We start from the raw sequence: 8,618 nt of genomic DNA, 5'->3' as shown, positions 1-8,618 counted from the left end.
GGAGGGAGGATGGGTGCTTGGTGCCTCTGAGCAGAGGTTCCACCCCACACCCAAAACCTCCTGCTCCCCCTCGTTTTGGGGGGTCTGTGCAAACCTGGCCTCTGTGGGCTGTGCTGTCCCCTAGCCCCAACCCAGCCAGGGGGTGATTTCCTGCTGTGCCTGGCTTTCCTGTGGGTGCATTCCTTCCCCCCAACCTTGTTTGCCTCTCCCCAGAGCCGAGATGGTGGAACCAGAGTGTTCCCTTTGGCTGATCCACAGCCCAAGGCTCCAGGCAGGCATCTCCAAGGAGGGGTGGACTTGTGTGGATGTGGTTTCTTTGCACAGTTCTTGCTGTGATGGGCAAAACTCCTTCATAGCAATGTTCAAGGCATGAACCATATTGTGGTGGTGTTCACAGGGGTGCCAGACAAGGGAAGAGAAGAGAATGTTGACTCCATGTTTCAGAAGGATTGATTTATTATTTTATGATATATATCATATTAAAACTATATTAAAAGAATAGAAGAAATTATTTCATTAGAAGGCTTGAAAGGAAAAAGAATGGAATGATAATAAAATCTTGTGGCTGACCAGAGAATCTGAGACAGCTGGGCTGGGATTGGCCATTATTTAGAAACAAGCACATGAGACCAATCTCAGATCCAACTGTTGCATTCCACAGCAGCAGACAATCATTGTTTACATTTTGTTCCTGAGGCCTCTCAGCTTCTCCTGGCAAAGGGATTTTTCAGAAAAGATCATGGCTACACCATTTGAGTCTCTGACAGCAGCACACAAGTAAACTTCCACCACCACGGTGCTGTTCTGTGGGCTGTTATTTCAGTATTCCACAGAAACTGCTCTTGCAGTTCTGAAGCCATTCCCCGTGTCCTGTCACTCCAGGCTCTTGTCCAAAGTCCCTGGCCAGCTCTCTTCAAGCCCCTTTAGGCCCTGAAAGGTGCTCTAAGGTCTCCCTGCAGCCTAATTTTCTCCACTGCCAGCTCTCCCAGCCTGTCTGCACAGCAGAGGTGCTCCAACCCTCTGAGCTGAGATGGAAGGCTTTGCTCTTCACCTTGTTGAACCTGGTGAGGTTCCCACAGGCCCATTCCTTGGATTAAATCCCTTTGAACCCTCTCCTGTTTGCTGTGTTTCAGGTGTGTGAGAAGCAATCCAAACCCACCTCAGTTAGCAGGTTGAGTTTGCCTCATTTGACAGGGCTGTCCCACTCCCAGCAGGCATCAAGGGGCATTTGCTCCTCACTTCCTGCAGGAATAGGATGCAGCCAGAAATTCCTCAGTTTTAAATTGCTGTGCTCCAACACTGATATATAAATATTTCTGGCTTTTTCCACTGCTGCAATTGCTGCCCAAGAGATTTCATTTTTCAGTTCAGCAAGCCCTACTCAAATGGCCACAGTGTGTTATTTGTCATCATTTATCTATTGGTCTGATCAGAAGTGAAGGAGGACAGCAAAGAGAGTGTGTTTCAACTGACTCTGGTTAATTTTGGATTGGAAATTATGAAAATCTGGGAAATGCAAAGTGCTGAGCCCAAATTCTGGGACACTGGGGACAAGGAGTCAATCCAAAGATGAATTGTGACCCTTTCATGAAAGGACTTGCATCACTGTCACAGGATGTGAGAGCTCTCCTTCATCCTGAGTCTTAGATCTCCACAGAGTTCTTCAGCATTCAAACAGCCTTAAAACTGATTCTAAGTGTTTCCTTGAGAGCTAATACAATATCAGCTGGAGAACTAGACTGAGCAAAACCAGGCTCTCACATAAAATACATGGCAAAGCAGTGGCTTGGCCTCCAAGCTCTCACACTGTGCACTGGCTCCATGAAATTATGTTTTATGTTATGCATTTATACCCACTCCTTGATGAGCCACTTGCCTATTATAGAGCAGTAAACCCTAACCCAGCTCCAATCTTTAGCTGGTGCAAGCCCACACTGACTGCAGCTATTTTCCCCTCACAAGGATCTTTTTTATCTCTGCAGTAAAAACACTGAGGCTATTTCCAGTTCTTCCACAGGGATGTAAAATGGGAAGAGAGATGGGTTTTCTCACTTACCTTCATTAATATGGTAGCCCAAGTTTTCCACCCAGTTCCAACAGAAACAAATCTATTTTTAACCAAATCACTCCAGCTGAAGCCATCAAGGCCTGCTATAAAAACGACTAAAGAGTATTTTCTCTGGTGTGCCTTGATGAAAGACATTTTATATCCTTCTGGTGCCCAGCCAGCTCCTCAGATCCAGACATGTCCATGGAGGTTATCCCAGCTGGCAGGAGGACAAAACCTACGGAAATGTGGGATTTGAGCTGCACCCCCACAGCTACTGTACATCCTAAAAGGCCAGACCAGCTCTGTGCTACACCTGTGAGCCCCTCTCCCTCCCTCAAGCCAGACAGGCTCTTGCAGGTCAGGAAATCCTTGAGTCACCAGGACCTCTGAGGCTCAGGATTGGTCACAGCCCTCCTCTCTCCTCCTCCATCCCCCCTTGCTATTCATCAGAGGCCCAAAACCAAGAGAGGCAAGAGGAAATTCCTCCCTTTTTTTTGCTCCCTAAAGAGTCCAACTTTCAGCCCCCATTTTCCCATCTCCATGTCTGGAGATATCAAACGAGGGAGGACAAGGACTGCAGTTTGGACTGTCCCATTGTGATGGCTGCTGTGCTCTCAGGGGAGGAAAACCAGGCAGGGGAGGTGATGGGAACACCTCACTTCCTGCTCTTGTACCAGCAGCATGGGATCACAAAGGATAATCCCGAGCACTCCTGGCATAACCAGAGGTTTTTCAGCTGCTCACCTCCAAGGTCCCATCTTTCCTGAGGGGACCCACCTGTGGGAGGTGCCATGGACTCTTTGGAAAGCATGCCTGAAGACAGAACAGTTATTTCAGTGGTGGGATGAGGGCTTTGCTCCTGGGATGGGGAAGCAGCCCTGCAGCACGGGGTGGAGCAGGGTGCAGGGTGCAGCTCAGGGTGCAGCATCCTGGTGTTGGGGCAGCTGGTGCCCACGTGCAGGCCCAGGGCTCTGGGGGTCCCTGTGGTCAGGATGACCCTGAGATGTGTCAGAGAGTCTCTTTTCCCAGCCTGGCAGCTGAAGAAGGAGTCAGGATTCTTCTGTTCTGGTTCTCAGGGTTGTTTGTTTTCTCTTATCTGTTACATCCTTTCTCTGACCTGCTGAGATCTGTCTGTCAGGTTGGGTTGAGGCACAGTCACTGCCCTTGAGGTGGTGTTGGCTTTTTATACCAAAAACATGTACTTTATTTACAGTAATTTCCCAATACCTATCACCTATGTTAGACAGTGTGTTCCTCCCTTAAACCAATCCAAAAGTGCCACCATCACCCAGAAGATGGAGGCTGGGAAGAAGGAGAAGGAAGGACAGGACATGTCCAAATTCCTCCATCTTGGGACCCCAAGCCCCCATTCTAAAAACCCCAAAATACTACTTTTCACCCTGTGACAAACTATCATTCTACTCAAACTTTCATGGCTTGTAATTTCTCATTTTAAGGTTGGTAATTTTCTCCATGTGTCAAAATCAAAGGCACAGGGGTCTTGGGCTCTGTGCCAAGCTCTCTGGGCCCCCTGGCAGGGGCTCGAGCCCTCCAGGACAGCCAGAGGGATGTTCTGGGTTCCCACACAGGGCCACACATCTCCTCTCAGCCATACATCCATTAACCTCAGGAGATCTCCCAGATGTGCACCCCAGCAAGTTTCTTTCCTCCGGCCATGTCTGGGAATGCCAGCTCCTCAGCATACCCACACGTGTCAGACAGGTTAATCTGGTGAGAAAAGCCCCAGATTAACCTGTCTGACAAAACAGAGTCTGTCCCAGTGCCTGGGAGGAGGAATAGATCCAAACCCAGCCCAGCTGCCTGGGTGGGAAGAAAGCAGTTATCCCTGTAAATTCCATAAACATTATTTATCAAATGAAGCCTCTGCAGCAGGACTGTGATTCAAGTCTCTGCTCCAGCTTGCTCGTGTTCTCCCTGTCTTTTCAATGGGATGTGATAGAAAATCTTTGCAGGCTCCTTGTCCCAAAGGTCACTCCTCTCCTGAGGAGATCCTGCAGGTCCCCAGAGGGGTCTGGAACAAACCTTGCCCAGGGAAAATCACCCTCCAGCCTGCTCCACCGTGGCAGCTTTGTTCCAGCCTCAAATCTGGTCCACAAGTATCTGCTGCTGCTCTTTACATTCCAGGGAAATTGCAATGGGAAGGCAAGTAGAAAATATCAATTATTGGAAGGTTCAAACAGCACAATCCCTGCTGCTGCCTGCCAGGTTGCATGTGCATGTAAATCGACTGTAACGTGCTGTTTGGTTTGAGTAATACATTAAAAAGAAAGGAAAATCTGAATTTTTTCCAGTATGGGGCTTATAAAGCAGGTTGGGGGAAAGCCACAGCATACTCAACTGTGATCACATCAGCTCTGCTTCATCTCTGTGCTGTAAAATTACAGGTGAAGGGAAAATTAATCAAAAATGCACCAGATGAGCATTCCTTTTCCATCCCCCTGGCTTTGGGTAAGGGTATAAATGATGTGGCAAACCAAAGAGCAAGTAAAATAAGCCTATGCTTATTTGACTTCAGTAGGTGGGTCTGCTTTTACTGAAAGCAAACTGAGTTCCTGTGTGCTCCTGCTCAGAGTTCCCAGGGGAGCATGCTGCAATGCACTAATTATGGACAAAAAACCCTAGGGAAATAGCAGGGCTCTTCCTCTGCTGGTCCACAGCAGTGTTCTCCATTTAAATGAGGTGGTTGCATGGGGTGACAGGGGTTGAGGTGCATCCAAGCTCTTCAAGGTGATTCTGTGCTTCATTGCACTCCCCTTTATCTTCATCAAGGCATGTGCTCCATCTGTGCTGGGGGTAATGGGGGGCAGTATTTTGGCACAGAAGCATCCCAAGCCAGGTTTGCAGCCTCTTCAGCTCAGCCCTGAGGAGCTCTGGGGTGATTTGCAGACTCTGATGCGAGGTGACAGCCAAGCAGCAGGCATATGAGCACAAGCACTTGCTGCACCCGAGCAGAACGCTGGGAGCAAAGGGGGAAAAAGCCCAAAAGGCTGAGAGTGATCCAAATCCCATGGCTGGTCATGGGATGGGAGCTCACAGCATAACTGAGGTGGGATGAATGAGCCATGGTGTAGTAATTACATGTCCTCTGAACAGAGAGAGACATGGTTCTCCCAGGAAGGTCCTGGGAAGCTGTGTAGAAGCTGTGTAAAACTTAGATGAAAGAATTCAAGCAATTACTATCTCTTTTTCTGAAATCATTGTTTATAGATATGGTTCTCTGAAGTGTGCTGTTCATAGTTCACCAAAGGTGTGAGATGTTTCTACTCTGACACCAATCAAGTCTCACCACAGGGAGTCACACTGTAAAAAGACCCAGCTACTTTCATCAAACCCTTTTGCCTTCTGATCCACCTGAGGACTGGAGTCTTCTTTCCATTCCTGACTCAGCAGTGTCACCATGGAAGCTCTCCTGCCTGGTTTTCCCCATGCAGGAGTGCCTTGGTTTGAAAAGCCAGGTGTCTGCTAAGGAAGGCAGGATCCTCCCTTGAAATGGAAAATGTAAACCCCCTCCCTCTGAATAGTTATAATTTTGAAATTAAGGGGCTTTCAGTCAAAGAGATGGGAATAGGAATAATAGTTCTGTAACAGGAAAATTAAAAATACAAATGCAATAGTACAAAAACCCCCAAACCACTGCCAGAGTCAGAGCAGGAGCTGGCCCCCTGTGTGTCAGGGTGGTGGCACAGTCCCATCCCAGGGGGGCTCAGGGTGGTGCCACAGTCCCATCCCAGGGGGGCTCAGGGTGGTGGCACAGTCCCATCCCAGGGGGCTCAGGGTGGTGGCACAGTCCCATCCCAGGGGGGCTCACGGTGGTGGCACAGTCCCATCCCAGGGGGGCTCAGGGTGGTGGCACAGTCCCATATCAGGGGGGCTCAGGGTGGTGGCACAGTCCCATCCCAGGGGGGCTCAAGGTGGTGGCACAGTCCCATCCCAGGGGGGCTCAGGGTGGTGGCACAGTCCCATCCCAGGGGACTCAGGGTGGTGGCACAGTCCCATCCCAGGGGGGCTCAGCCCTCCTGCAGTGCCAGCTGTGGTTCTGCTGGAGCAGGGATCCTGCACAAGGGGGGAGTTTTCCTCTGCAGCTCCAGGGCTGCTGGAGATGGGCCTGCTCTCCCTCTGGGAATGCAGGGCAGGAGAAAGCTGCTCCTCTGGGAATGCAGTGGGCAAAGGCTGCTGTGCTGTTTCCGGGTCAGATTGGATCCAGGTAGGAATGCTTGGCTCCTCCCCTGGGCGGAGCATCTCCCCCTGGGATGATGGAATTTGATCAGCCAGGCAGGGACACTCAGTGGCCATGGACAGAAGGTAATTAATAATTAATGGCCCATGAACAGCAGAGATCTCCTGGAGGGCGGATTGGCTGTGGGAGAGATAAAGAAAACTGCCCATGAACAGCAGAGAACTGCCCCAGCTCTGACAGATGTGACTAGAACACACACACCCAGCCACATCTTCCAACCCAAGACAAGGAGGATGAGTGGATACTACAGTGACAGGTCCTGCCTTATCCTGACATCTGCAAGTCCCTGCCTGTGCATCACCATGCAGACAGACAGACAGACAGACTGACAGAGGGATGACACTGAGTGGGGAATGGGAAGAGGTGACAAAGTCGTGGCTGTTGGAGAGGGAGAAGAAGGGAGGTTTGTCTGTCCTGGGCAGCAGCACCTTTGCAGTAATGTGTTAGTGGAGTCCACACCATGCAGGTCCTACCTCACCCTCCAAAATTAATTACCAGTGCCTCTGCTAAAGATAAAACTGAAATAATATTTATTTTTGTGCTTACATTCTTGTTGCCATGTAATTAAGTGCTCCCATGTAATTAAAGAGGATTTAGAGTGTATTTATGCCCTGTGATGCTCCATAATTGCAGCTAATTTTTTATTTACAGCTTCTCAGCATCTCCAGTGGAACTCCAGGAGCTGCTGGGGCAGGGACAATGGCCATCACAGGGCTTGGGGACACAGGGCAAAGCTTTAGCACTGAAGGCTAGCATCCTGAAAGGTCTGTGCCCATCCCAAAATCATTCTTCAGAAAGTTAAACTTTCCCCACAGGGCAGGAGTGCTGACCCAGAAGCACCTCTATGTGCAAATGGAGGTGCTGGTGAGAACAGCAGCAGGAGCCATCCCAGCCTCTGTCCTCAGCTCTCCCTGGGAAAACTCCTTGAACTCCCAGAGACACCACATAAGGATGAAATAAACACTTCTGCAGCATGCAGGCCTGCTGAGGGAGGTTCATTTCACAGCTCCCTGTGAATAAATACACAGTGTGAAGTGCAGGATGTGAGGACTTGGCCCAGGCAGGAATCCCAAAGGACAGGGCTGTCCTGGCAGCAGGGCAGCTGAGGCCATCTCCAAGAGACATCAAATCCTAGTGCTCAAAGGCCAGGCTTAGTGCCAGGCTGCCAAATACTCACCTGTCACAACTCAGAGCACATTCCCAGCCTCACAATTTGGTGTGGAAGTGTAAGAGCTGCAATGAGGGATGTGGGACTCCAGGCAGCTCTCCAAAATGCAGTTTATTGTACCCAAGATGTCGCAGCAGTCCAGGGTGTGGGTGGCAGAGCTGTGCCTACAGCTGTAAGCTCCAGCTGCAGGCAGCCCTGCAGACCTTTAGTTTAGGTTACAATGCATTCTATACTTTTCTTTGCTGAGCAACTTCATACAGTAGAACCAATCTATACCTGAACTGTTATCCATAGCCTATCATAATTCCTGTAATTACCATATTCATGTCACTGTTCTCCAATCACTAAAAGTCAGTACATCGCAGTTTAAGCTAGAAGTTGTTTCTCCGTTTTCTTGCAGTGGAAAATTCTGAGGCCTTTTTTCTACTTGCAACATTGGCAGCTTTGTCTGCCTATGCCATCTTCCTGCTTGGTAAAAACATCTTCTTGTTTGGGGTGGGTTTATCCTTTGCCCTAAGCCATAAAAACCCCTTCTAACACACCCTTTGTCTCCTTGGTTATCCAGTCAGACTGGCTCAGCAATTCTTTTCTTCTAGATCAAAACTTGCTTCCATCTCTATTCCTTCATCAGATCTACATTCAAAAATCTTTCTGCTAAGCACACATATCTGTGAGACTTTCTTGTCAAACTTTCATCCTTCCCACCATAGAAGAGCTCAGTGTTAGCAACTCCCACCAGGAGCTGGGACTTCAGGCACCACTGGACCAGGGTGGTACACCTGGACCCAGAGGGGAATGGGTCACCTTCCTGCAGGACACTGGGCACTGTGGGTGCTTCTAGGTCTTCATATCTGTGCTGGAGAAGAGAGGAAAGCCTTTAACCATGAGCCATGCTGTGCCACAGCACATGTTCACAGCCTGTGCTGCATCCCAGCATCACCCACGGGGTGCTGGGGCTGGTAGCAGGGAAGAGGGACAGGCAGTGGCCAGACCAAGCTCACTGCTAACAGCTCTCACTGTGAAACTGGGCACACACCAACATAAAATTAGGTGCCCACCTTGGCAAGCCAGTCACAGAAGCAAATTTTGCACTGAGCTAGAATTCCTTCGTGGCGTGTGTTTAAATGCGGTTTTAATGGGGA

The sequence above is a fragment of the Haemorhous mexicanus genome, chromosome 9 (assembly GCF_027477595.1).
Source record: "Haemorhous mexicanus isolate bHaeMex1 chromosome 9, bHaeMex1.pri, whole genome shotgun sequence".
NCBI classification, from domain to species: Eukaryota; Metazoa; Chordata; class Aves; order Passeriformes; family Fringillidae; genus Haemorhous; species Haemorhous mexicanus.
This window is presented reverse-complemented; position numbering follows the sequence as displayed.